Genomic DNA, 27,778 nt, shown 5'->3' on the forward strand with positions numbered 1-27,778 from the left:
TGTTGTTTTGATTCAAGTTTTTGTAGGATTCTCATGGATGTCCTCTGTGTGTTTTGTCTACTCCTTTACTCACAGTGCATCAGATGAACTCTATTGCTCGTGTCTTTCTCCATAATTAGCCAAAAGCCAAGGTAAGTTAACTACCTTCAGACTGTAAATGCCTTACTTAATGCCCCAAATATTGTCCCATCACACTTTGGTAAGTGCTGACAAGAAACAAGGAGCTGCAAATTTCAGTCGTGAACATGCAGTCTGCCCAGTGGCTTTCACCAGCTTTCTTTCAGGCATTTAACTTAGCATAGATTTTTTGTTCAGTCAACCATTTCAACTTCCTGACCATCGGTGGTTTCCACAGTGAAAAATACAAAAGTTCAAAAAAGAAGCATCTGACTTAGAAACATTTTCACTAGTTCCAAACAGGCAGAAGTGAGCACAGCGCTGCCCACCCACTCAGCAGCTTGTGTGAACATGCTGGGGATGCAGTATGAAATAAGACCTGCATTCCTTTGGGCTGATTTGTCTTGTCTTTTCCATTAGTTTCAACTCTCTAGTTAGGGACACGAAGCAAGAAACTTTGGCATGTTAACAAGCCAATTTCAAATTCCCTTGTCTAGGTTGGTATCGCTCACCTCTGAGGCACCTAGATCGGCCCTGCGCACTCAGACATATTGCAGAACAATTCTATTTCTCCAAACCAGGTCACTGTGAGAACAGGAACTTTTCTCCAAGAACCAAGGAGCAATACTTTTCTAAGAAGCAGAACACCCACAGGGCTTTGCAGGCCTTCACAGAGTGTCTGTATCAAGCACCCAACTGCTGCCTTCTTGCCCTGTATCCAAACCATTTCCTCTACCACTTCCATGTTGCCTGCTGTTTCCATATAGGCTGTGATGAGCCTCAGCATGGAGGGCACAAAGCTCACAGAATGAGAGCAGAGACTGATTATGCTCTCACTCGAGTGAAAAAAGAGAAGAAATCTATTCTCTGGACTACGTCCCCTGGGGTCAGACTGACCCTCCTTCTACTGATAGAGGAGAGAAGTTATGCTATATTCCTACGGGGTTCCAGAGACGGTAGGTTCCTTTAGCTCTCCACGTACGTTTACAAGGCAAGGTAATGCGTGCTGTTGAATAAACTTTAACATGCAAAGCTTACTGACTGTACTGCTACATTTCCTCCGCACATTCTTGTGCCCACCAGCAAAAATGGTGGAAGGAAGAGGGAAAGAGTTTTGTAGAATTCTTTCTAGTCGCGTACTAAATATACAGAAGCTTTAGTTTTGTGCAATAACTCTATCTTAGCAGAAGCAGCACCCTGAGCCCCGCAGCAAGTATGCTTCATCTAGCTCCAATTAAAATACTAGGAGTTTATCACCCGCTGAACTCACTGTGCTTCAAGCAAAACCTCTCACAAAGCTCCAAAACAAATCTAAGATCTCAACAATATATTGTAAAACTCTTTTATGGATCTTTTTATTGTCATGACTACTCATGCCTTGGCACTGTGAAGTTTCTGCATTGCTTCTGTGATCAGCTGTCAGTGAAGTAGATGAGAGGCTTGAAACTTCATTAGGATCAGCAGTTTAATTTATTTCTCCAATTTTGCATAGAGTTGTGAAGAAATTGGAGCTGTTCTTCTAGCTGAGTACAATTCAAAAGCAAAGCTGCAATGCAAACTTTTTCTACCCTTGTAACTTTGAGAAAGGAAAATCCAATCCCATTAAAAAGACCAAGTGCTACAAGTCATGCTCCAAGCTTCTCAGATGGCTTCAGTGTTAACTGCAGTAGGCAAATCAAGAGCTCATTGTTAGGAAATAGTTTTGTAAAGGTCATTTCATCTCAGAAGTAAACCATGAAAATTTAATGTTAGTTTTTTTTTTTTTTTATAGTTTCATTTGGTGACTTTTTATAGCACTTGCCCATCATTTTGCTGTTTTCTGCAGCATAACAATTAGACATCATAAACTGATGATTAACTTTAAGAGGGCCAAACACCATCAGCAGCTAAGATTAGCATAGGGAAGGGAAGAAAGCTCTTCCTCAACACTGGATGCTGAGTGTGTTTCTAGCTCTGTCCTTCTGCAGTATGGTAGTAGCAAGGATCCACCAGGTTCATCAAGTACCCTTTTGCCTAGGGGCTTTCCCTTTCAGCCCAGGATAAAGGCAGCACATCCAGAAGTGTTTGGATGTTCAGTATAATCACTGAAATGACCAACCACTTAGAAGCATCTTCGTCCTTACTTACCAGTTAAAGAAGAGTAAGTGATGGAACATAGAGCTACGCAATTAAAGAAAAAAGGTAAGACGACAAAGTTCATATGAATTAAGCTGATGATCTTTTCTCAGAAATGATATTTCTTTCACTGCCAGTAAGCTGTTAGAATGCAAGCCCTTCTTCAATAATCTGATAAAAAAGCATGAGACTTCAAAACATCAGCTGCAGGTGCTGCTACTTGACTTTTCATTCTTAAGCCACGGGCCCCAGGGCAGCCTGGGGTTTTCAGAACAGACTGACTCCACCAGTGGAGACACCTGGCCATGTGCTGCAGTGTGGGCACAGCATTTACACCAGTGGTTCAGATCATAAGTCAGAAGCAGGGCTTGCTCCTCTTGCAGTGTAAGGTTACTTTGGCCAATTCACTTAATGACCATTTACATGGCTCCTACGTCAGCCTCTCAAGCCCTATCTATTTTGGTGTTTCTGACCAAGCATCTTATTAGCTTGGTAGCTGTTGAAAACTACAGTTCTGATTGAGAAGGAAAAGAGATGCCAGAAAATTAAGGGAAGTAAAATAAGTCCTTGACAAACAAATTCAACTGCACTCTAAATCTTGCATAGCTGTGTGAGAATCCAGACCAGTCATTCACATCCACAATGATCTCCCTGACTTTCAACCTCATTTGAAAGGCTGACACAGGAGCTTTGCTGGTAGAGGAGAAGGGCAGGCAAGTTTTGAAATATAAAACTGGAAAACTTACTGGTCTCCCAAATGCACAGCCATGCTCTTCACTGCACATTAGCAGTTCCAGGTGAAGGCCTGTAAAAAAGCAAATGATAAACGTTTGAGACATTGATCACCAGTTTAATTAGTAAGCTCAGTAAAAAAAAGAAAGAAGACTTTGACTGCAAAATTCAACCCTATGCCCATATGCAGACTTTCCTAGAATCCAGCAATATTCACCTTCCGGATCAGGCACTTGCTGCTATCTCCTGCTAGCAGCAGAGGTATCAGTTCCATCCTTTAAATTACAGACCAGGTCTGGAACCCAAATATAAGGATTCACAGATCTGGTGTTTTGATTTGGGCATCACAAGCTCTGAGAAAAAACAACAGTAATTTCCCCTTAGAAAAATTGTTTCAGATCTGTTTTACAGAGAGGAAAGACAGAAACTATTTCGTTTACTTGTAATGATTTCTACAGGATACAGAGACTGCTAAAGTAATTGCATTTTATTTTATTGCAGAGGCAAAGAAGGAGTAATGCAAGTAGGAAAGGTCTCTAGATATCCACCTTCAGCAACAATGAACAGCATATACAAGAGCTGTATTAATGAGAGTACAGTATGTGAATCAAGTGAGGTCATCCTGTGATACTTGGTGGCTCATTTGTTGTGTTAGAACCACCTCAGAAGGACACTGCATTTCATTTTGGCAGGGAGATCTAACCTGGAGAATAAAAAAAATATTGTGGAATGGCAGTTGTGTTAAGACAAAGCAGTCACTTATACACAAGCACACTAAGAACAAGAGCAACTGGAAGGAGCCAAGCTCATATTCAATGAGTGCCAGGTCCATGGTTATACCCAAGCCCTGTTTTTTTCCTCCAATCAGGAGGAAAGTCTTTCTAGACAGTCTTTCGGTGAACAGTTTTGCTACAAGCCGTGAGAATTATCAGAATAGGTGAAAAATCACAGCAGCCCTGTAAATTCCTTAGAGAGCACCTGAACACATATCATGGGTTCAGACATTTCCAAAGAACAACCTCACAGGCAGCAGAGCACAGAGCACAAGGCACAAGAAATTCGTCTCTACTCATTTCTCTGAGCGCAGAAGGAATCAGAAATCACCCCACTGACTGTGTTTAGATACCAGATTTGAAAAGGAGTAGAGAAGCATTATGCAAAACATGCTCAAGACAAAGCCAGTTCAGTAGCAATACAATCGCTGTTGCTTTTGCTTTACTGAAGGCTCATGGATTTCAGCAATAATAAAATTATTTAAAACTGACCAGTGAGATAGCTTGACAACCACTTTCTCTACAAAACTCTCACCTGCAGTTTATTCAGGAGCATTTTTAAAAATGACAACTTAAAACAGTATTACTGCGGATACCTTAACTTTGAAGCTGTCCCATTTTTCAAGCCATAAAAAAGACAGGCATCAAGAGAGAGAGACTTACATAAATCCATTCCCACGGCACTCAAGAGCATGAGAGAACAACGTCAACACTTGTCAAGCTAGATGTAACAGATATGAGAGACTGGCCACAGATAAAAACAGAAGTGGACAACTGAATTAATACCAACATGGGAAAAGCACTCAGAGCCTTTTACCTTTCCCTTCTTTTTGACAGTATGAAAATAGGAAGAAAGGTTACACGAGGGAATTGGAGCTGACTACCACTGGGGAAGGATCTCTTTTGGAGATTGCTTCTCCTGGAGTCTTCTCAGCAAGCCCAGGACAGGGGCTTCTTTAGCGTGGTAACCTGTTTAGCCCTTAATGTATATTTCTTAATTATAACATCGTATGTTCATTGATCATACAGATTTGTATGTGGCATCTGGTGGATGCTGTTTTTAAAACCGATGTACCAGATGTGAATTCAAATTTGTGCTAAGAAAGCGTAAATAGAATCCAGAGAAATAGGCACAAATTCATCCACGGTGTGGGATATGTGATGAAGTCTTCAACAACAACAGGTGGGAAACGTAGGTATCACATGGCAGATGCCAGTCAGGAAATGACACATCTGCAAGTTCATCTGAGGTGAAGAATTTTGCCTGAGAATGCTCGCACATGCAGGCAGCACTTTGTGCTTGGCCTCTGAATTCAAAATGATAAGACGATTAAATTCGTTCCTTTAGCTCTCTGAAATGGCTCAAATTAATTAATGCTTCAACTTCCTTCTTATGCACGATAAGATGCATGCAGTGAGGAGTGAATTAAATGAGAAAAATGCAAAGGACTAATTATGTTTACAATGCTGTGCTGTAGAACAGCAAGTGAAATGATTATCTAAGCACCAAAGTCATCTAAGAGACCTACGTTTTGAAAGAGTTTTTTTTCTCTTATTAATAGAAAACCCAAACAACGCAATTTGTCAAGTGGTGCAAGTCAGTTACATAATTCTCCTCAGGTAGCCTCCTGACCATTAAAAACGGATGGTCTAAACCTAAGAGAATTCAAGTTTGTTGGGAAATGACATATTTGCCACTAGTACAGTGTATCCAAATACCGACGTTTTATCTACACCCCTCCCACTGTGCCAAAACAGCTCCCGGCAGTCCTTCACTCTTAGTCTCAAAGCCCAGAACCAGCAGCTCATTTTCACCTCCCTGGAGCTGCCCACCTTCCCACCGGCAGCCACACTCCTCTCTTTTGAGTATATTGCTTCCTCTTGCTCTCCATGCCTGAATTCCCTGGGTTTACCTGTTCTACCTTTAAACACCTCCCCAGGTCCATCTGAGCCACCAGCTCAGTTACACCGAAGGATCAAGCCAGGAGTGGATCCTTTTAGTATGGACCCATGGAAAGCCGAGAAATGTGAGTGAAGCACGATCAAATAGCTGACTGGATTTGTTTGCAATTTTTGACAACTGCCCTGTGCTACCGGTGGACTGGACAAGGTATATTCTACTTGTAATGCCATTCTGCAGCTATCGTGACATCAGTTGCCTCTAATCCATTAGCAAGCTTGTCAACAGAGTTGTGCAGGTGCAATTAAACAGTTACAGCCAATGTACCAATATGAAGTAGAAATTAAAATTTATCAGCCTCTCCACTAGCAGCACCTCCCTAAGAAATAAAATTTTACAATGCCAGTTGTAAGAGCAACACTAAAAGTGCCTATTCTGTGACCTTGAGACTTTATCACCAGGCAGCAAAACAAAATATAACAAATCTTCCGGAAAAAAAAGTTATAAGTAAGTATTTCAGGGGAGGGGTCTAAATGGACAATACATATATAACACAGAACCCCCCTTCCATTAATATAAGCTTAATCTTTAATGAAGTCTTTTGGTTGCAGCAGAGCCCCTTTTTATTATTAATGAATGTTTGTTTTTATTGCAGCCTATTCTCCAGCCTCCAGACCACATCCAGGAGGCCATAAAAACTTGAGAGTACCCTTGACAGAAGTGTTCTACAAGACGGTCCCTGTCTGCCCCGAGGTATGAATAAACTAAATAGACAGTGTGGATGCTTTATTTTCACGGCCATTCTGTCAAACGAGGTACTAGATTCTCCTGTTTATTTCTACGGGAATTACACCTGAAGCGATCCATTTGCGGTCATGTAAAAAGTCAGTGGCAGAAGCAAATTTAATTCCCAGCCCATTTTTCTAATCTCCCTTCTCCTTGCATCCTTCTTTTGATATTCAGATTATATCTACCAAAAACATACGGCAAGATCGTGTCAAAATAATGTGCATTTTTCCCTTCATTAAAGAAGGCTTTCCTAAGACTTTTCCTCTGCAAGACGTGCAGGTCTTTGTGTTGTTCCTTTGTGCTCTTTTCATTCATGAATGACAAGGTCAAGACCCTGTCATTCCCACTTGCCTTCTGGATTAGTTTTGTTTACACATCAGCATTTGGTAATGTATGTATGTGGCTGATTTTGACTTTCTTGCAGTACTCTGTCCACCTTGCTCCCTGGAGAGACTTTGCTAGGGTTGTATCTTTCTCTCCTTATGACCATCAACACAACACGCTGAAATCTCAAGCCCTTCCACTATTCTTTCACAAAAATTCATGTTGGCTGACCCTATAAAGAGCTCTTCTATTTTGAAACCACATTTCTTCACAGGAGTCTCTTAGTGCTGCTTCTACCCTTTGCTTTCTGCTACGTGGCACTGTTCCTACTGGGTTCTAGTAGGCTGCAGTGCAGTAAGGACCAGTGTATTCATCTAAGCAATAAAACACATATGCTAACCATTCTTGTTGCAAACTCTGGAACTGGCACCACTAAGACATCTGCTCCTCTGAACAGCATAAAAATCTTCTCTACTAACATCACGTTATGGAACATCCCAAAATGTCATCAGAACTGAAATCATTAAGTAGCTGACCATTTTTATTGCTTTGCTGAGGAAAACAAACATGCAACTTGCCAAAAAGAAAACATCGAAAGTTCGAGCTATCAAGTCCTGATGAACATTCACATGAGTAAAGCAATTTGAAATCTGCATTGATTAGCTAAACCTCTGGCACTAAAGACAGAAATTCTCTCCAACTCTACATGCATTGAGTTACATCTGGAAAAACTGATCCTGGAATGACCTTGAAGCAAAATGTCAGAGATTACCATTCTAATTCCAAAGCCAGTTCCTATTTCAGAGGAAAATCAGAAAGCTAGCTTCTAAATACAGACTACTGTGTTCAAGAATAACTAAAGCAGTGCACTGTATGGAACTGCAAGTCAAGACAAGAAATTACTAAGACTAATTCGAAAGTGAAATCAGCTGATAAGGCTCATGAAGAGTTTATATTGTTAGCTTTGTGACTGTACTCCAAGGGTTGGTTTTATTGGTTTGAGACAATAAACTCTATCAATACTTCTGGCTTATTCACTAACGATATAAAATCAAGAGCATTTCACACTGCGCTCTTCACCATTTTTGTGGCTGAGACTTGTTGGTAAGAAGAGAAAAAGGGGATGATCTTCATCTCAGGACTTCTTGGGGCTTCATCCTGTCTCCAGCACACAGTGGAATATCCAGAGACTATCCTCTCTGTTTGGAACTTTAAACCTCTTCCCTCATACCATCCCAAAGGCATATATTGCACTTTACTGATGTGCTGCTTAAGACAAAGCTCTGTAGTGGCCATGAAACTTCTGCTCTGGTAGAAAAATACAGGGAACCTCTAGATATGGAACCAATAGCATCTAACTAAGCTACTGCCCAAGGAAAACATCATACATTATCCTCATCATCTTTTATTTTCAGTAATGCTCCTTGAGATAATTCTCAAAGGATACCACGATAGATAAATTTCCAGCATACACAGCAGCGACAAGAAAAGCATGCTGTGAAAACACGTGTTATTCTTATTATCAGAACTGACAAAATCTCACTACTAGTTTTATAATAGCCCGTTAAAGCCATTAAAAAGACAATGATGGGGAGGACATCTGTCTGCCATTGCTTTGGCAACAAGTTCACGGTACGGAAAACACAAACAAGTGTGCTGTTACTCTGGTCTCAAAGCTCACTGCAGAATAAGATGCTATGGAGGGATCTGTCAAGATGCAAATGTTTTTACAGATGCCCCAAAGAAGAACTTTTTTTCATTCCAGTGTGTTGAACTTGTGCATTGGCCTGCTCAGAATAACACAGGCAGCCGCTTCTTCTATTACCATCAAAACAAATGCTATTTAATTTGGGCAAGAGATAGACTCTTCACCAGGCACAATAATGTCTCTGTAAAGGCACGGCTTTTGAACTTTCAGTGTGCTTCATAGATTAAGGACAGAAATTGCCATCTGCTAATCTGCTTCTGATGCATACAAAGAGCCACTGCGTATGCTGTTTTCTGATGGTCTGAGGTTATGGTTTCTCTTCACTGCTCAGGGAAAAATATGTAGCACATGTCATAAAATCAGTTACACTATCTTCTTTGTAGTTTATCCCACATTGCCACTGTCTGCCAGGGGGTTTCCTGCTCACCAACAGCCAACAAAATGATTCTCCTGTTACATATCGCATGATAACCTAACCAGCTGTAATGGTTTTACCAGGCACTGGTGTACAGCAGAGCCTGTCAACTGCACAGCTACCTGCTGTGCTGCCAGAAACAAGTGCTTATGCAATTCACCTAATTTCTCTGGGCTTCAGCTTACCCTCTTGGTCTGGAACACAAATGGATGAGGAAAAACAAAGCCTCAGCACTGGCAGTGCTGTCTCAGGGCAGTCACCCATTTCTGAGAAAGCGTAAGGATGTGCACAAAACATGGGAAGAAGAAAACAAGCCTTGATCAATCTGCATGTGACTTGGGAGCGCCTGCTCTTGGGCCTTTTATTCCTTCATGAGAAATAAATTGACTCACCTATCTTGAACTTCTCGTCATCATCAAAAGAAAAGGCTGGAAGAAAAAGTGGAACAGAGATATGAATATTTCAGAAATTTAACTAGAGCAGATACGCCTGGAAATGGGATGGGCAGAGAGGGAGGACTGTTATTTTTCTGATTAGTTGACTATCTCCAGTGACCACCTGAAAATCAGCCCTCTCCAAACTGTCTCAGGATGAGTACTGCAAATCACTACTTCGAAAATATTGACCTAAAAAGCGAATGTGTAGTTTTAAATAATTAATAGCATTCTCTAAGTGGAATTTTCCAGCCCAAAATGAGATGTACAGTTGGATTCCCCTGAGACGAGTATTTCTAATGGAAACACTGACACAACCAAAATGATAATGCATCGAGTAGCAATAACGCTTAGCACATGCCCATTTATTTCATTCTTCTTATCAGATTGGATCTGGTCCCATAAAACATGACACTTTTCTTGTTTGCTCGACCTCAGTTTCAATATCTCTACAACTTAAAAAAAAAAACATCATTTAATAAAAAATACAACTTGACACATAAATAAAGAGAAAGGCTTGCACCCAACAAAAAGGGCAGTGCTTTGGTTACCACTATTGTTAATTTCTTGCAGGAATCTGGCCATCTTCCTATAGAATTATTGTGCTAAAAAGTTAAGAAGCAAAGCAAGACTTTGCTCAGCCTGGCCACTGCCTGTCCTGCTTTATCTGTTGGATCAAGTGTCTGTTTCTAAAAGAAGTACCATCATCTTTTTGGTAAACGATCTTTACACACTTAGGGCCCAAACCTGCCTTTTGCCATATATGTCTACACACATATAGATATATACATCTCTGAGCACATTTTGGAAGACTAGATTTACCATAACTGGCTAGACCCAAACTTGGACAGCACTGCCATATTTTCTTCAGTCCTATAAATGTCTCTGTCCAATATGTCCTCCCTGCATATCGGAAGATGGGTAACTGGGACCTTTAACAAATGAAGGTCATTTTAAAAGTGGATCTCCTATCTAAACTTTATACTATCTGGGTCAAAGCTGGACTTGAAAGTCCCTGAAAAGACACAGGATATATTGTCCCATTAGAATTATAAGCCTACTCTCAATCCTGATCAGATGGGAGAGAATAGCAAAGAATAAGGAAAAGATGCAGGGACCAGCAAATCACAAGCAACAGATGACCAAAGCATGTGATTACTTGTGTAGAATACAGAGATACGACAGAATGAAACACTAGTATCTTTGTAGTCAACAGGATGTTTTCATGGAGATCAGGAGCCTTGCATTCTGTAATGACTTAAGACACATACAAAGAGAAATCAAATGGAGCTGGTGATAGAGTTTGGAGGGAGAAAAATAAAGCATTTATATTAAAATGTGAATTTCTCATCCAGAAATCAAAATGCCATAGCCAAAATGCCATAGCCATAGCCAAATGCCATGCCATATCTGCTTCCTTCACTCAGGAGCTACAGGTGACCCCTGACCTTATATTAACCACATTTTGTTCCCAAAACTTTTCTCATCCATCTACCAGGTTCACCATCTTGCTTTCAGTTGTGAGCTAGTTTCCTTTTGGTGACAAGAACAGACATATTCTGGGAAACCCAGTGAGAAACATTTGTCACATCTAGGACAAAGAGCTTTAAATTGAGACATAAACGAATTCCTGAAGGGAAATACTTTAAGTGATCTTCTGTGGATACAAAACTAGGTGGTCACAGAAGTTCATCTGGTCATCTTACCCATTAAATTCCCGTTCTACTGTTGACTAAAAAGTAACTGATTTACAATAAAACATTTGTAGAATCTAACAAATTGCAACAATATTTCTTTCAGGCATATCACACTGGCTACAGACAAGAAATTCCTTCATTATCGGAGAAACGTTGAAGGATGAGTCAGGAAACTTCTACATCAGCATTATCATGAATAATAAACTACATGCTATAATATTTCCCAGCAGTACTCTTAAGACAGTCAATAAGGTGGAAAAAAAAATAATCTTTAACTGTGTAACATCAGTCTTCAGTATAGTGTTTAAATTATATTAGTGCTGTGCTCTGTAAATAAATAAATAAACAAGCAGAAGGTTCAGAAAGCACAGCCAAGCAAGTTTAATCTTGACGTAAGGCCGTGATGTTTTATTCATGGGATGAGAAGAGAGCAGCTTGCAGCTGTCTGAGGAGAGCTGTTACATACTCGTGGGGAAAGGGAAGAACAGTACGCAGCTGAGAAAAGCTGTTATGCAGCAGTGATGCAAGGAGGGAAGTGGAAAGGAAAATAGATTTTTCCCCTAGATGTTTGGCTGGCTTTGCTGGGTATTTGTTAATCAGGGCAAGATCTATTTATTCCAGACAGGGAGCAGCGCAGATGCTGATGCTCTATCAAAAGTAAAATAAGAGACACTCAGGATGGAACAGGCAGCTGTCCAGAGGCAGGCGTGTGGTGCCACTGAGCCGTGCTGTTACTGGTGGCAGCCACATGCCTCAGCGAGAGAAGAGACTTTGCTCTGGCCTGGAAGATTGTAGGCTCTAGATTTGAGGCTCAGAGTTGGACGCTTTGACAATGAATATTGCAAAAGCTGCTGTTTCTTCAGTCGTCCTCTGTGGCAATACCAGGAGAGATCAACTGGGCAGTGCTGAGCCTGGACACCCTTGGGTCAGGTCTACAGTCACACTGTATTCCTTTGCTCTCAGAGAGTTTTCCAGTTACTTGGCTGTGGTAGGTTAGAAAGAGACCCAACCATAGCACTGACCCTTGTGACAGATCCTAATGGTGACACTGTCTCAGTCACAACTCTCCCAAGACTGAGAACTGGATTTACCCGAGTTGCACAAGCTGCACAGCTCTTCACACAAAACTTGCTTCATTCCCTGCGTGATTCATTTTCACAAGGCCATTTGCACTCACCTACTGCAGAATAAAGAGGTACCTATCAAACTGATGTATTTGGAGAGGTATTTCTCAGCCATGTAACGCTTACCTGAATAAATGTAAGACCGGTACCCTGCAACAGGATCGCAGAGGAAAGGAATGGCATTTGCTACAGCATGAGATAGTTTTTTGGGTAACATCTACATATAGTCCCTGTGGGAAGAATAGTGTTTAATAAACTGAGCAGGCTGCAGAGACAAGGGATGTCATAGCTTTTGTAGATTAACACCATTTCAGAAATGACAGCCTACAAAACCTGAACTCAAGAGCAGCTGCTAACAGCACTTTGAGAGGCAAGACATGTTACAAAAACAGTCACGAACCTTTGGAGATTCGAATATCACAAGTAATAAGTTGAAAAATGCAGATGATAATAAAAAGAGAGAGAAAAAAAAAAAAACAGAAATCTTTGCTATGAAGTAATGGCAATAGAATGCAATGACGAGTTCTCTGCAGATTACAGCATCATCTCATCTCCCTTATGCACCAGAGGCAATAATATCCATAAGATAACTCCACTGACCTTATGTTCCAGCTCACTGACCCTCTGTTTTGTTTACACTAGCCACACATAGGTGTAATTTCTTGTAGGGAATTATCCGCACAATTCAAAACAAGAAAAAAAACAGCAAGGGGAAAAAAACAAATGGTAATGTTGCTTCTAGACATCTGTGTAATTCATATTCATGTTCGTGTATGCAAAGAACAAGTTGTAACGGTATGAGGCTGCGCACTTCTGCAGGAGTTCTGCAGAAATACAAACCACAATTCAACATGGTGGGTAATGAACTGTCTGGAAAGTCACCCTTAATGAGTTGTGGTCAATGGCTCAGTGTCCAGGTGGAGATGGCAAGGGGGTGAGGCTAGACTACCTTACCAACTCAAACAATTCTGTGACTCTGCTATGGCACCTAGGCTGGACTTCAGGGTTTTCTGTGGCGTCTCAGGTCCAGAGAAGAATGAAATCAGTCAAATCATTTACTTCATCCTGGACTGCCAGACTCCAGCTTCACAAGCAGCCAGGAGGGAACAGGCAGACTGCCTAGATGCACTATAGATATGTACATTATGTACCCACCTCTCCTCCTCTCCAGGCTGAAAACACACAACCTTCTGAATCATTCCTCACACAGAGGCCATTCCATATCTATGGTAACACTTTCAGGCTTACGGCCCTTCTCTGAACCTTTTTCAGCTTTAATATATCCTTTGAAATGAGAGGGATAATAATGAAAGAGTGATGGATGATAGATCTATAGAGTGGCATAGTGACATTTTCAGGTTTGCTCTCAACTCTTTCCCTTATTATTTTATTTGTGAATAATTATTATTCACAAATAATTCCCTTATTATATTTCCCTTTCCCTTGGGAAATACCTTTCCCAGTCATTGCAAACATTCGATTTACATCTTCAATGTTGCCGAGTTACAGGTATCCCCAAATAAGTGTTGCAAAAAGACTGTATTGTGTGCTACTCTATTTAAAGAGTTCACCCGGTCAACATTGCAGAAGAACGTTTTTCTTTCAAAAAGAAAGGTTTCCAGACAGATGTTCTCCCACCTCTCTTCAGTACTGAGTACTAATAAACATACTGATTAGAGAATTCTGAGTGCAAGGAGGAAAAATTCCACAAGGCCTCAGTTCTCCATCCCTGGCAAAGCTAAAATTTTTGAGGATGAAGGAGTGGTGTGAATAAGCAGCTTTAGGTGACATTTCTAACTGAAGTCTAAACACACAAAACAAAAAACAACAAAAAAGAGGTCTGATGGAACCTTTTTCTCTGCACTCTCCTTCTGCTGGCATTAAAACTCCCAAGCCTCCAACTGTCCTCTTGTGTTGAAGCACTGCATGCTATTACCTGTCAGCAGCATCACAGGAGGACTCTGTATGAGCGCATGGTTGACTATAAATGTCTTTACACCACTAATATTACTATCTTCCCCCAAGAGTCACAGTCACCAAGGTATGTGACAATTTCCAGACAAGCTGATGTTGTGCTGATGCATTTCTTTTACAACTCTCCTGTCTGAGTACAACGTGGATTTAGTTCCCTGCAGCTGAGGGATATGATAGAGTAGTGAACAGTGCATGCTAGAATTTGGCAGTATAGAGACAACGTAATAAAATAGATAAAGAAGCAGTTGACAGAAAAAATAGTTATCTGCTGAAGCATTTCCTCTTAGTGCACATAGAAGCCAGAAGCAAGAGACACAGGCAAGGAGAAGCAGCACTCTCACAAGTGATAAAGGCCAGGAAATGAGCACCAAGAGCAGCACCAATGGGACAATTTGAGAAACATCTTGTTTCATCAGGTTTCAGCAAATTACTAGACTCAGAACCTTTTGCAAAAATGGGCCTGCTTTTACAAAAGCAGCCATAGCAGACAGGCAATTTTCCTTCCAACGCCTGGTTTCTTGGCATTATTCCTTCTCAAATCTCTGACAGATCCTACCCTCTCCCCTTGTTGATCCCAAGCCTGACAGTCCCATAGCAAGCATGCATATAGACTGTTCTTTGGTCCAGAGACACTGGAGGCCACAGTGCCTGTGAGCCAACAAGAGATAGACCACATCAAATTAATTACTCCACAGCTTTCCACAGGTCTGTCCTTAAATGGTTCTAGCAGGCCCTCTGATGGGATTTACCTCTTAGGAGAATTCAGGGCAGAAAATAGCCTGCTCTCTGCCAAATAAACACAACAACAACACAACCCACAGCTTTCTGCTCATACACTCTATGAATGGCATTAACTTTTTCTGCTTGATTCTGGTAACAGGCCTGGGTTCTGCTCCACACCAGAAGCATCTGTTCCTTCTGTGCTCTATACAAGGCAGGCAAGATGGATTGTGGACAGACTGAATTTAAGGACTGATATTCACAGTACTGGAAAGCTGAGTGATTTACTTTTAATATTCTTTAGAGTTCCTTTGTCCACCTAGCAGCTAAACAGGACCAGATTCCCAATGACCTCATCTTCATTTATGTTGAAGTCCCTCACATAATACAGGAAGTACAGATGGACCATAAATAAGACTATATTATATTACTTCCAGTTAAAGTCCATTTTAAGCTGGTCTGAGTGGCATAAAGAGGCTTTTCTGCAAAGGAGAATCTGGCCCATTAGTCTTTTTAATGCCCATAAGCAGATGATAACAAGCAACAGTGCACTTTGCAGATGGCTAGCAGCATGTAACACAGAGCAACACACTGTAAATAGAGCCACTACGTCGTGAAGCCATCACATGCTGCAAACTATCAGAGGAGTAATGCTTTTAGCAGTGAGCTAACTGTTAAATATGGGGTTTAGATTACGTACCAGCTCTGGACTTTCACATGGGAAATGACTGCTAACAAATGCAAGATTGTCACCTGACCTTAAGCGAGTTGTCAGATCAGATGACAACTACAAGGAAAACACATTATTTATGCTGTTTTAAAATGATATGTAATAATCATTTTGCTATAGCCCATCAGCTTTTAACCTCTTTGGGGCACGAGTATGATCACAGTCAAGAGATGTAATTCAGAATCAGAGAATCCCAACATCGTTTACCCTGCCTCTTCGCCCAGCTCTTGATGGAATGTGCTGGGATCTGACCCAGCCAAGGCCATCAGGCATCTTCTACCTTTTTGTCTCACGTATCTTTTGAGCTAGGGTTGCACCCCTGTAAACAGTCAAACTATGCAAACAGAAGCCTGGGCAAAGTACCTGAAGAAGGACTCTCTATATATACATTGTGCTTATATGCAGGAAGCTACCAACAAAGCCCTGGTGCATTCGTTCAGGCCATCCCAACTTAGCAGGACAAAGCAATGTCATTTCAGATTACTTTTCTGAACGAAATGCATGGGCAAAGACAGTATACCTACTCATTTTAGGAATACCTCAACTACCTCAGTTTAACTCGTTATTCCAGATTAATTTTCATCAATATTTTGACCTCAGCAGAAAAAAAACAGTGCAAATATGCAGAGAGATAAACCAGTTAGGTAAGATGGGGAAGAAGGGCTCATTTTGCATATTCTCTAAGGGGATTTCTGATAGCCTCAACAAGTCTTAGTGCAGCTTCTTTTTGCCCTTTTTTATTTTCCACATCAGTTCAGCTATGATCCTTCCTTTCATAAGGAAGACTTCAGTGCAGCCATAGTAGAAAGTGACCTTCAAAAATCAACCATGACAAGTTCTTACAGTAAGAGAACCTTTGTTTTATGAGCTTAAATTAATCATTTATCTACAGTAGACATGTTCACGTTCCAAAACTGTTATTGCTTCCAGTGAGGAAGGATCCCAGGATTTGGGTTCAAAGCTCATTAAAATGGTGTCCTCAATTTGAAAACTACCTTACAGCTTACTACCACTATAAATGAAGAGAGGAGTATTTTGTATTATTTGTGTATTAGAAGTCTTCTTTTCATGGGTTTCCACCACAGCATGGATTCAGCATTAGTAACATTTACTCAAACCATATGCATGTGTGTACTTAAAGAACTTCCTCCTGTATTTTCTGTATTATTTGATGCACTCTGCGGTACATGAAAATACAAAGGAAGCTCTTCGTTCTCAAAAAGCCATAACAAAAGCCAAAACATTTGAGATTGGATTTGCATGATGCACTTCTTGCATTACTTGCACTTCTCATTAAAGAAGTGATCTGTGCCTGGTCCTCAGAACCATAATAAACAGCAGTTGATTGCAATAGGGAATGATAAAGAAGTGCTGCAGTTTCCAGATTTTTTTTTTGATAGCTGACAGAGGCACACTGGTCTGAAAAAAAAATGAGAACCAGGAAAATACATAGACAAATTGGGGTTTCTTATTTGATTAAACTTTGCTGAAACAAAATGCATATTTTGACTGGATTTCATCCTCTTGCTTAAAAGCTGGCAATAAATGGGAGCTAGTATGTCCTTCAGGAGGCAGTTCTGAAAGGTAATGGAGAGTGAGAAGGCTGGACTTTCTTCAAGAATAAAATCCTAAAGACATAGGAGCAGGTTGTCTCAATGCACCAAAAGTCAAGCCAACAGGAAAGAAAGATCAGCCTGGATGAACAGAGAATTTCTTCAGGAACTCAGGAAGGAAGAAAGTTTATGAACTCTGGATGAAGGAGCAGACAAGTGAGGAGGGCTACGGAACTAGGAAGGCAGAAAATCAGAGCTCAGATTGGCTAGTGCAGTAAAAGACAATAGAAATGCTTTTATAAATAGAACCAGGGAGGTTCCAGCTGACTGGAGGTTAGTGAACGTGACTCCAGTCTACAAGAAGGACAGGAAGAAGGAATCAGGGAATTACAGACTTGTCAGTCTGACCTCAGTGCTAGGGAATATCATGGAGCAGATCATCCTGAATGTCATCACACCATACAGTCGGGACAGTCAAGTGATCAGAAGCAGCCAGCATGGGTTTATGAAAGGCAGGTCCTGCCTGGCTAACTTGATCTTCTGCTACGAAAGATAACCCACTTAGTAGGTGAGGGAAAGGCCGTGGATGTCGTCTCCTTGTCTCCCTGGATTTTAGTGAAGCATTTGACACCATTTCCCACAGTAGCCTCCTGGAAAAACTGGCTGCTTGTGGCTTGGACAGTTACACAGATCTCTGGGTGAAGAACTGGCTGAATGGGTGGGCTCAAAGGAAACAGCCTCAAGTTGCACCAGGCAAGATTAGATTGGATATCAGGAAGAATTTCTTGGGATAAAGAGTGGTCAAGAGTCGGAACAGGCTGTCTGGGAAAGTGAGAAACTTCCCACCACCAGAGGTATTAAAGAGATGCGTGGATGTGGCATCAGTGAACATGGGTTAGTGATGGGACTCAATAGGTCAGGTTGATGGCTGAACTTGGTGATTTTTAAGCTCCTTCCCAACCTAGATGACTGTATGATATGACTAATCCTCCAAGAAAAAAAAGAATTAAGATCCTTCTGGTGTAAAACCAGATTGACGAATGACATAGCTTCCTGAAAACATGAGGTAATAAGGTGTAATTCTCAAAAGGTACTTTGCCACTTGAAATTCTAAATCCTGTTAACTTTTAGTGAGAATTAGCATCAAATTTTCATAAGTACTTAGTAGCTTATGAACCATTTTTATACTTCAAATTATTACGAGCTTAAAATGATGTACACTGATGCAAGCCCATGAAGACTGAATTATTTTACCATTGCTGAGAATGGTGCTCAGCAATCCTAAGTCACGTCAGCAGCTGTGGAAAATTTTACACAATAACATATCAGGGTAGTCAACATATTCACTTGAAATATCTTGTTCTCCTAACTTCCCAGTACAAATCCGGCCATCTCTGCCAGGTTTTCACAGAGAAATTAACTTAAAAATCAGAATATAGTAAGACAGGTGTTCTTAAAAACTCAGCCCTCTCTTTTCCAGCTCCACCTTATCACACTGATCTATTAGTTCCGTACATCATCCTGGCACTGCTCTCCTAGCAATGACTTAAAATGCATTTTGCAGTGGCAGAAAGAACCCCCAGGGAACATATTTTCTTTTGATATCATTATTATTCAATGTTATAAATGAAATATTTAATTAAAACAGAAAACCAACTTGGATAACCATGGGAGGAGGAGATGTTTTGAATCTTGGTCCATACTATAGGTGGCTCACTGAACTGAGATGCCTAAAGCTGATAACGAAAAACGAGCAAAACATTTTCCCAGCTGTAACTGTGGACTAGTAAGCAGCAGGCATTTGAAAATTTAGGATACCTGTCTGATCAGGAGTAATCAGAGGCAGACCTGAGATATACAGCTGGACAAACTGTGGAAAGAACTGAAAGTGCCATAGAATTCCACTCAAGTCACTGCCAACTCCAAATGGAGCTTTTCTGGCACACCGCAGTACATCAGTGCCCAGGCTGATTTTCTAGAGATCGGTTTATAAAATTAAAAGTGTCTTAAGCTATATTTTCAGATTAAACTGTGCTCTTGCCTTTCACTAGCCCTTTGGCTGTTCCAATAAGGTAGCAAATTAGGTCAAAGTATAACTGTAATAATGAAACATAAGCTGTTGATAATAAAAGTACTTCAGTTTTCAGACCGATGAAACTGTGTTTCTAGTTCACATGTTGGAAAAAAAAATTCTGAGGCAGGTGCTGCTGTAATACACCTATGTTGTTCAAATCTAGAAATTGAAAGTTATCTGGTGATCAGTATAGTAAACAGCAGTACTTTCTAGTGTCTTAATATTATTGCTGATGTGTTTTCTATTGACAAATTTCTCTGTATTGTGACCTTCCACAGCCCGATTTACCAATGAAATTGATCTTGTCAAGAGATCAAAAAAGGTGTCCATAGTAAAAAACAAACAAACAAAACCCAACAACAACAACAAAGTCACACATTTCAAAGTACATTCGTGGAAGAAAGAACGCATGGACACCAACAGACATTTCTCTGGGGACAAGGAGGAAAAATAAAGATATGCTCTGAAACAACTTGCCAAGTAAATGATAAAACTGAAATTCGAGTTCACTGGACTGGTCATTTCAAACCCAGCTCCAGTTGATTAGATCTGTACACATTTCACCACTAAACACTTAGAAAACGCAATTAAAACCTACATGCATTGTTATTCATTACAGTTCCATTTTTGGAGAACTAGGTTCAAAAAACAGAGCCCCATAAAAGCAAGGATCACTCTTGACTTACATGACAGTTTCTGTCCTTGTTTTACCTATTCTCCTGAGCCTCCTTCAATCTCAAGCTCCACTCTTTTTTAGAAAGGAAGTTAACCTTACGTAACTTTCTGAAATTTTGACTGCATTTTCAGGAATGTTTACCCAACTTCAGAATCTCAAATTCTTAGCCAGATGCCCTAATAACATCAGATTTTTAAAAGGAAAAAACTGTTCAGCAGTTAAAATTGCTACCAGAACCCAACTGTTGTCAGCTTCACTTTTTAAATCTTAATCTGTGGCTAGATTTCACGGGAGAGCTCATAATATAGCACTAATTGCGTGATATAATTCAGCTTTAACTAGCCATCTCTTTGACACTTCCTGAAGTAATTTGTCAGTAAATCATGTAAACCCATTTAATTACAGAATCAGTCAAATAAATGTAACCACATATCAACAGCCTGGAATTTTAAATAGCTCAATTTCTACTCTTAAATCTAGACAAACCTCACCAATCACCCTGCAAAACACAAGCATGGACAAGGTGGATGTTCTTGAAGGTGAAGGACTCCAATGTGCTGGCCTAAATGACAGCAAAAGAAGGAGGTTGTGATGACAGCATCATTTAGTGCTTGGCCCCACAATCAGAACAGAAATCGGTAGAAGGTAGAAAACAAAGGATATCGATTTTTTTCTGGACATTTTAGTTACTGCTTTAAAAAAGAGTGCCTTCACTAGTTTCTCTGTGAAATAGCAATCTGTTACATCCTGAGAAATAAAATGCACCACTGCAGTCCCCTTTTTAATTTCAATTATCCATTCAAGAGGAAGCTATTATAATTCTTCATTAATGTAGGATCAACAAGTCAACACCATTTAAAACAGTGTTAGAGGCTGAGCATGTTAAAAATACATTCACACATTTTGTGAAGAGCTTTTCTCTTTAAATGGGAAAAGAGCAAGCAGAGCCCCTTTTACATTAGTTAATCCTTCAGGCTCTCATTTTAATAACCTCATTAACTTTATCTGGAAATTAGACTGGGTAATACCAAGTCCTAACAAAGGCTCCAAACAAACACAGGACACTAAAAAATATGCATGTTAACAATTATTACTTTCCTGTGTTGGATTGGATTTGGCACACACCTAAACAATATCTGGTCTATCCAATGCCTTTTCTTGGTAACTCTTATGTGACAACTTCTAGCTATGCTCAAATCTAAAATAACAAGAACTATTTGAGTGAGGGTACAGATGATTTTTGGGCAGAGAAGTGACTAATTTCTATTCTACATCTACTTTCATACCTGATGTATCTAATTAAGAGCTGCTGTTGAAAGCATCTTGCTGGGCAGAGGACACAAGACTGCCCCTGACTCCTGCAGTTAAAACCGCTGTCAGGATGACTCTCTCCCATCTCTGTCTTTGGGCTCTGGTGCTGAAAGAGCTTGGTGTTGGACTGATTATTTAATTCGATGCAAGCTGGGATATTGTGTACAGGTCATCTTAAACAAGGAGTGGAAGAGACCTAAATGTCTGTAAAGCAAACAAGTCAGAGAAGCAACGGTTCCGCAGAAGAAGGGATCTGTGTGTGCTGTTATTGTGGTGAGTCAGTGTAGCACACTAATCACCAAGCGTACAGTAAGCATCTTAAGGATATTTTCTAGACACAAGTTTCAGGAAAGAAGCTTTCCATCCTTCTGTCTGTTAGGATATGAAACACTCACACCATCCCCTCTTCAGTATTTGGATGATTTTCAGCGTACCAGTTCACTTTATTCTTCTATCTGCCTGTATTTCAAGGAGAATAAAGAAAACATTTTCAGATGGGATTTTCAAAAATAATTTACTACCGTGAAACATTCTACAGATGTATAGTTAGAACCTGGGCCCTTAGTCATGCCTTTTACATTGAAATGAATGCATGTGATGGTTCTTCACATTCAGAATCCAAGACAGGGCCAGGAAACAGAAAGTATCTGAATTTGGACGGAAATGTAATACTGTCCTCCAAAATTTTCACGTGTTCTGGAGTGGGAATTTTATTGCATTCCCATTCAGGCCTATTTGAAGCAACGGCATTTAAGTGATTCCAGATTTCACGCAAATTCCTTTGATGTCTTTCTAAATTGTTTTTGTATTGCCTTAAGCACATAGGAAGGTTTTGGCTAAGAGATCTCCTCTTAGCTTTGCCACTCAGTTATTCAATCTTTGGCTGCACACTGAAGAATCCAGTACTATTCCTCCTTCCCCAGTCAGCTTCAAAGGCAGAAAACACCGCGCCTTTTTGTGGTGTTTATTCACCCAGATTTGTGTGGAAACCAGAGGATAATAGATCAAGGGAATCATTTTGAGCTGCAGTGCTGGAAGCTGCTCAGAGCAGATAGGACCTGGATGCATCCTTTTTCCATCCAGTTCTTACTGTCAATCACTCCATGCTCACTTTTGCCCCTTTTCTTTCAAGCAGCACCGACTTCTTACAGCATTGTCGGATGGCACCAGAGAAACACAAGTCTTATTCACTGGAAAATGATTTTCCATTTTATCTTTCCAGATAGCCTCAAACACATTCATCTGGAAGACTTCTTGATGTCACAATGCTTATTGCCATCATTTATCCTCCAAACTATTCTTGCACTCAGACAAGAAGAGCTCCCACTGTGCTCCACACCCAAATCCTCATACTGGGACCTAGCCCCTACTCTCAGGAGCATGAAGTCAAAATGAAGGATGAAATGCATGAGCAAGTTACAAAGTGATTTGCCAGAGTTCACACAGTCACTGTACAACAGAGCCAAGACCAAAGCCTAGCTCTCCAGATTTCCAGTCCCAGCTTCTAACTACTTTCTCGATTCAAGTAATCCATTTTGGAATAGAATCCACCACATTTTTTCCACCTCTCAAATTCCAAATCTTTTGCTGCATTTCATTTGAAATAGTCTAGTTTCATTATCATTTCCAAGCCACACTTGAAGACATTCTCAATTAGCAGCCCTTTATCTTACCTTATAGCACAGGCTGTGTATTAAATACAAAGTCATAAAAACATATACCAATATAAGCAGCTCTGCTCCTCATTCACTTTTTTCCAATACAGTAGATCCTGCACACAGTATATAATTAAGACAGATCTCTGTTTCTTGACACTGTGTACTTTGTGTCATACAGACTCAGAAAACAGCATGGGAAATCATGGGTTGTGTACAGGCACAAGTGAGACCAAACTATAAACGAGAGATTGGGGGTTCATAACATATTTTTTCTGTCTTTATTTTTGCCCCATCACTTCTCTGCCTTTCATACCCTGGCAGTAAGATGCAATCTGATAACATCAGTGGTACCAATACGTCATGCCAGAAGCTAATTTCCTGAAACACTGTAAAAAAAAGCTTTCCTTACAGTATTCTGCTTGACAGAGAAGTGCTAACAAACAACACAATTTGTTGGGAACCGAATACAAAATCTGTAACTCTTCAAATTAGAAAATACTTGAGATACTCAGTACTATTTTTCCTCTCCCTGAGGCACAAAGGAGCCCTTCTCATTGCCCTCCTGTGAACAATGTCAGTGTTTTGCAGTTGTTAGCATCTTACAAGGATCATTAGGAACAATTTCATCATAATCAAACTTTGATTCACGTATTTACAATAAAAGTGACATCTATTGTTTAACAACAGAACACTTTGTGTTATTAAAAATAACAGCAACTTTAGCTCTATTTGAGATTTTCTGTGATATTAAGCAGAATATCCATTTTTTCCAGGATCTAGAATTCCTGGAAAACTTCTCTCTTGACAAAAACAAAACTCTGCTGCCTTTCTTTTCATTCAGGCCTGAGTATCCTTGCATGCCTATGATGCCCAGAAAGACATCAGTGGTTCCTTTATAGATAGGGACCAAGTCTAGAAAGACCATAAGGGCCAGTCTTGATCATTCGCCATGTCATTCCAGGAGCAATAAAAGTACCTATGACTTTTTTTCAGAAATATTTTAGCCTGTACTCAGAAACCTCTATCAGTAGCTTGTGCAGTCCTGATGTTAGAAAGCCTTTCCCACCATCTAATACAGATTTCTTCCAAAGGAATATTAGCCTACTACCTCTGGTAGCCTATTAGCAGATCCCTGGTGCTGTCCGCACTAGGCATGGCACACATCTCCCTCCTTAAAGCAAGTGTTTTACTTCATGAAGTCTCACATGTCCACAGCTATCCTGTCTCTAGATTAAACAAACCCATTCTTCCAATCTTCCCTCACTGCCTGTGTTTTCTAGATCTCTGATATCCATTCAGTCCAAGTTTCCATATGGGGTCAAGAACCAGACAAAATGCTCCAGCTGGTGCCTGATCATTGCCAAACACAGTACAAAGGCTGTTTCCAGTGCTTGGGCACAATGGATTCTTGTTTATGTTTCCTTGCATTGCTATAACAGTCTTGACATATGTTCACTTTGTTATCCACTGTAACCTCACATCCTTTCTTGAGACTGCCAGATAGGCAGTCATTCCTCATCATTTAATCTTACAAATAATTTATACTGAATCATAGCATTTTGTACCTGTTCTAGAATTGAATGCCACTTAATTTGAGTGAATTGTTTTAATTACGAAGATCTTTCTCAATACTGACCCCTTCACTCAAATGCTTGCAGCCTTTCCAGCTGCGCACAGCCTACAAATGTAATATACATATTTTCTGGTTCCTTGTACAACGCAGTGCTGTGTGAGTACTGATGTGCACTAGACACACCACACGCTCCCAGGGAATCCCACAAGCTGCATCCTCCCCACTTGGCAGAAGCCCACAAAAAGCTACTTTTCAAGATTCTCCTAATTATTAATTATTGTCATTTTTCATCACTTTGTGTGTATTTATCTCATTTAGGAGAATGTAATTGAAAAAACTCTTCCACACTCTTGAATATTGTTTGAGAAACTTCTGCTGTGAAAATGCACCTTGCCTCCTTATTTATGTGGCCTGGTATCCTAATGTGAAAGGAAATAAAAACTGGTCATTGTGATTTGGTGCACTGGCTGTTTCTTAACACCTCAGCATACTCAGTGTGACTTTACACTTCTTATCCCACTGGCCTTCTAAAAACTGATTTTTAGGCTAATTGCTTTTGCTCTCTTCTCTGAAGCGCTGTCTCCATTTTCAAAGCTACTTTGTCTCTGGGACATCACTCATCCTTTACAAGAATGGAAAACCTCACATGCTCCCTAACCTGCTTCCTCCTCTCCAATTTCCCTCACCTAGCACTACTTCCTTTCACAGCTCACAGCATCATTCAGCCATGTGATTTATCCCATGGTTGCCATGGTTTATCCCAACCAGCCCCATTATGCTAACTGAGCCATCTTATTGACTGCATGTTAAAATGCCTGGGTCTCCCCGTTAAAGTAACTAGAGTTTTGAGACATTCCATTCAGAACAAAACCTCTGAATAAACCATCTACTCTCAGAGTCCAGAGCCAAAACCTAATTCATGTAACTTAACTCACCTTAACTCACACATGACCGCTCATTTCCTTTACACAAGTGACTAGTTTTACGACCAAAAGAGGTTTTTTGCTAAAACTTTATTCATTGCAGCCATTTTTACTTCTCCTATGAGGAACTCAACTTATAAGAGGTGAAATATATCACTGCTGTTTGGGATTATTTCCCTCACATCTCTTTCTATTTCTACATATTTCATTTACAGAGCACTGCTTAACTTCAGAGGTCCCAAACAACTGACTACAGTCCTGAAAAAAAGTATGTTTTTACAATCAGCACTCCTTGGGCTCAAAACACAGTAGTGACAGCAATCATCAAGTAACTCACCAACAACTCCCAGGCAGAGATGGAGCACGTGCACCATTCCCACAAGTCAACTGTTTGCTGTTACTGCAGTGCAAAACTGCAGTGGTGTCTCTGGGCAGAACTGCTTCAGCCATTGCCCAGGGATTTCATTCTGCCTGGAAGAAAAGGAGGAGTTATGAATTCATGCCCACTGTTGACTTTTCCTCATGAGTCCTTAACTAGTTCTTCCACATTAAGACAGATGAGTCAATAAACTGTAACAGGGGCTCATGACAAAGGATTCAGCAACTCCCTGAATTTGTCCTTGTCTTCATGATTCAAAATAACATAAAAATCACAGAGGAAAAGATCTCTGGTCCAAGGAAGGGAGAAGATTATAATATGATCCCATTTAAATCCATGATGGATTTCATTTGTTGGTCCCACTGAAAGCTTTGGAGTAATTTTTCATCCTGTGCTATCAGATTTTTATTCCAGAGAAACAGCAGAGGTCTATTAATTGAACTAAAGAACAAGATAGTCCCAGCCATTTGGTCTCTGCACCCCAGCTAATGCCAGAAACTAAAAGAAAATGTTAAGTGTCTTGGCCTGCAAGCTGGATGCAAACCAATGCCCTTAATAGCTCTCATTAGGACACATATATGGACTACAGCCTAAGATTACATTTCTGCCATTGTGATTACAAGAGGTTTCTAATCACCAAAACACGCCCCAGTTTATCAAGGTCTCTATTGTTATTATTTTTAAATGAAATTAAAGCAACAAACAGTTCAGCACTCCACATCTGTAATTTCAAAAGAAATAATCCTGATTGTATTTCCATGGCCTTATCAACATCAGAGCTTCTATCTGTCTTTAGCTTTTTTATTACATTTCAGTTAACATATTACAAGACAAAATTATTTCTCCAATTCACAACAAGCCACTAGCAATAGCAGTTCTGTTTAATTAATCCCGGGGTCAACTTATTTCATTTAGTTCTGCTGAGTAGCTATGGTTTCCTATCAAGCAAATCTGTTCTTTCTTAGCCTACATTTACTCATGATCACGACCAAAACACCTTTTGATTTTTGTAATTTGTGAGGATACAAACTTAGCTCATCTTAGAAAGACTTGTCATAGCAAAGCATTTTATAAAGGAAGATATTAGCCCTGTCATACAGGTGATAGGGTCTCTGAGGCACAAAAAGATGAAGTGATTTCAGGAAGTCAATGCAGGAACTGAACCCAGCTCAATGGGCTTCTGATGCAGTACTATATCCCATTATGTGATGTAGATCCTTCTTGTACTGTACTGAAAAAGCTGCTTGCTATACTCATGAAAAAGCTTCTCAGATTTGAAAGGCTTGTTCTGGCAGCTCTGAAAAAAGAACAGGATCTTTTTCAATTCTATGACAATCTCTGCTTGAGCTCACACAGTGGATAACCTCCTGGAAAAGAGGAGCTGTGCCTCTTGCTCATTAAGTGGTACACAACTGTTTATTACCTGCAGTATCTATGCTTCTTATAGGAGACAGACTGCCTAAACATGTAGATATATATGAGAAGAGCACTGATGAGATGCATCATGAAATGTCACTTGTTCAACCAAATTGAAGCTATCTGAGACAGTAATAACACTAAAGAAAGAGAAGAATTTCAAAGCCTCTGTTCCCGTTCTCTTTTTCATAAAATGCTCAGCTCTGAGAGTAATACACCAGGGCAATGTTTGAATGCTACAGTGCACAAATGCAGTCACACAGAAAATTAGAACTGTTCCCAAAAAAAAAAAAGAAAAAAAAGCTATAGTACATAGCTGCATCAGAACCAGCTCAACAGTGGAAAAGTACTTCATCAGTTTAGCCTGCTTTCTTTCTACTCTGTTGGTGACGTCAGTCAGGCACTAATGAAAGGCCAATTAGCATATCACCTTGTGTGCTTGAATGTACAAGTAAAGCAGCTGATGAGTCTCTTCTGAGATTTTAAATAACCACCAAGGCTGAGCCAGAGCTGCTGCTTGGTAGGAAAGATTTAGCATCATAACATACTCAGTTTCCTATGCAACACAAACAAATAAATGTGCCAACGAAGGCAAAAAAAAATAAAACAGTCCGGAACAGACGCATTTCTCTGAGGGAAGCAATAGAAACCATGAGGGAAGCA

The 27,778-nt window shown here is 40.2% G+C and overlaps 2 long non-coding RNA genes across 3 annotated transcripts in view; one reads left to right on the forward strand and one right to left on the reverse strand.

The window, feature by feature from the left end:
• LOC128075177 (uncharacterized) overlaps nucleotides 1-25,788 on the reverse strand; it is a 35,879-nt gene extending 10,091 nt beyond the window's left edge. The window contains exons 1-2 of the long non-coding RNA XR_008203685.1: nucleotides 25,658-25,788; nucleotides 2,979-3,037 (exon numbers count right to left, since the gene is read on the reverse strand). This is a non-coding gene — a long non-coding RNA (uncharacterized LOC128075177). The remainder of the gene's footprint in view (nucleotides 1-2,978; nucleotides 3,038-25,657) is intronic.
• LOC128075169 (uncharacterized) lies at nucleotides 2,063-11,575 on the forward strand. 2 transcript variants are annotated; one of them, XR_008203682.1, is made up of 3 exons: nucleotides 2,063-2,298; nucleotides 6,293-6,390; nucleotides 11,108-11,575. It is a non-coding gene; the product is annotated as an uncharacterized LOC128075169 (long non-coding RNA). The 2 variants fall into 2 exon arrangements; XR_008203683.1 differs by lacking the exon at nucleotides 2,063-2,298 and adding an exon at nucleotides 6,030-6,144.
• Nucleotides 25,789-27,778: the final 1,990 nt, after the last annotated feature.

The sequence above is a fragment of the Tympanuchus pallidicinctus genome, unplaced genomic scaffold (genome assembly GCF_026119805.1).
Source record: "Tympanuchus pallidicinctus isolate F22 unplaced genomic scaffold, pur_lepc_1.0 scaffold1, whole genome shotgun sequence".
Lineage (NCBI taxonomy): Eukaryota > Metazoa > Chordata > Aves > Galliformes > Phasianidae > Tympanuchus > Tympanuchus pallidicinctus.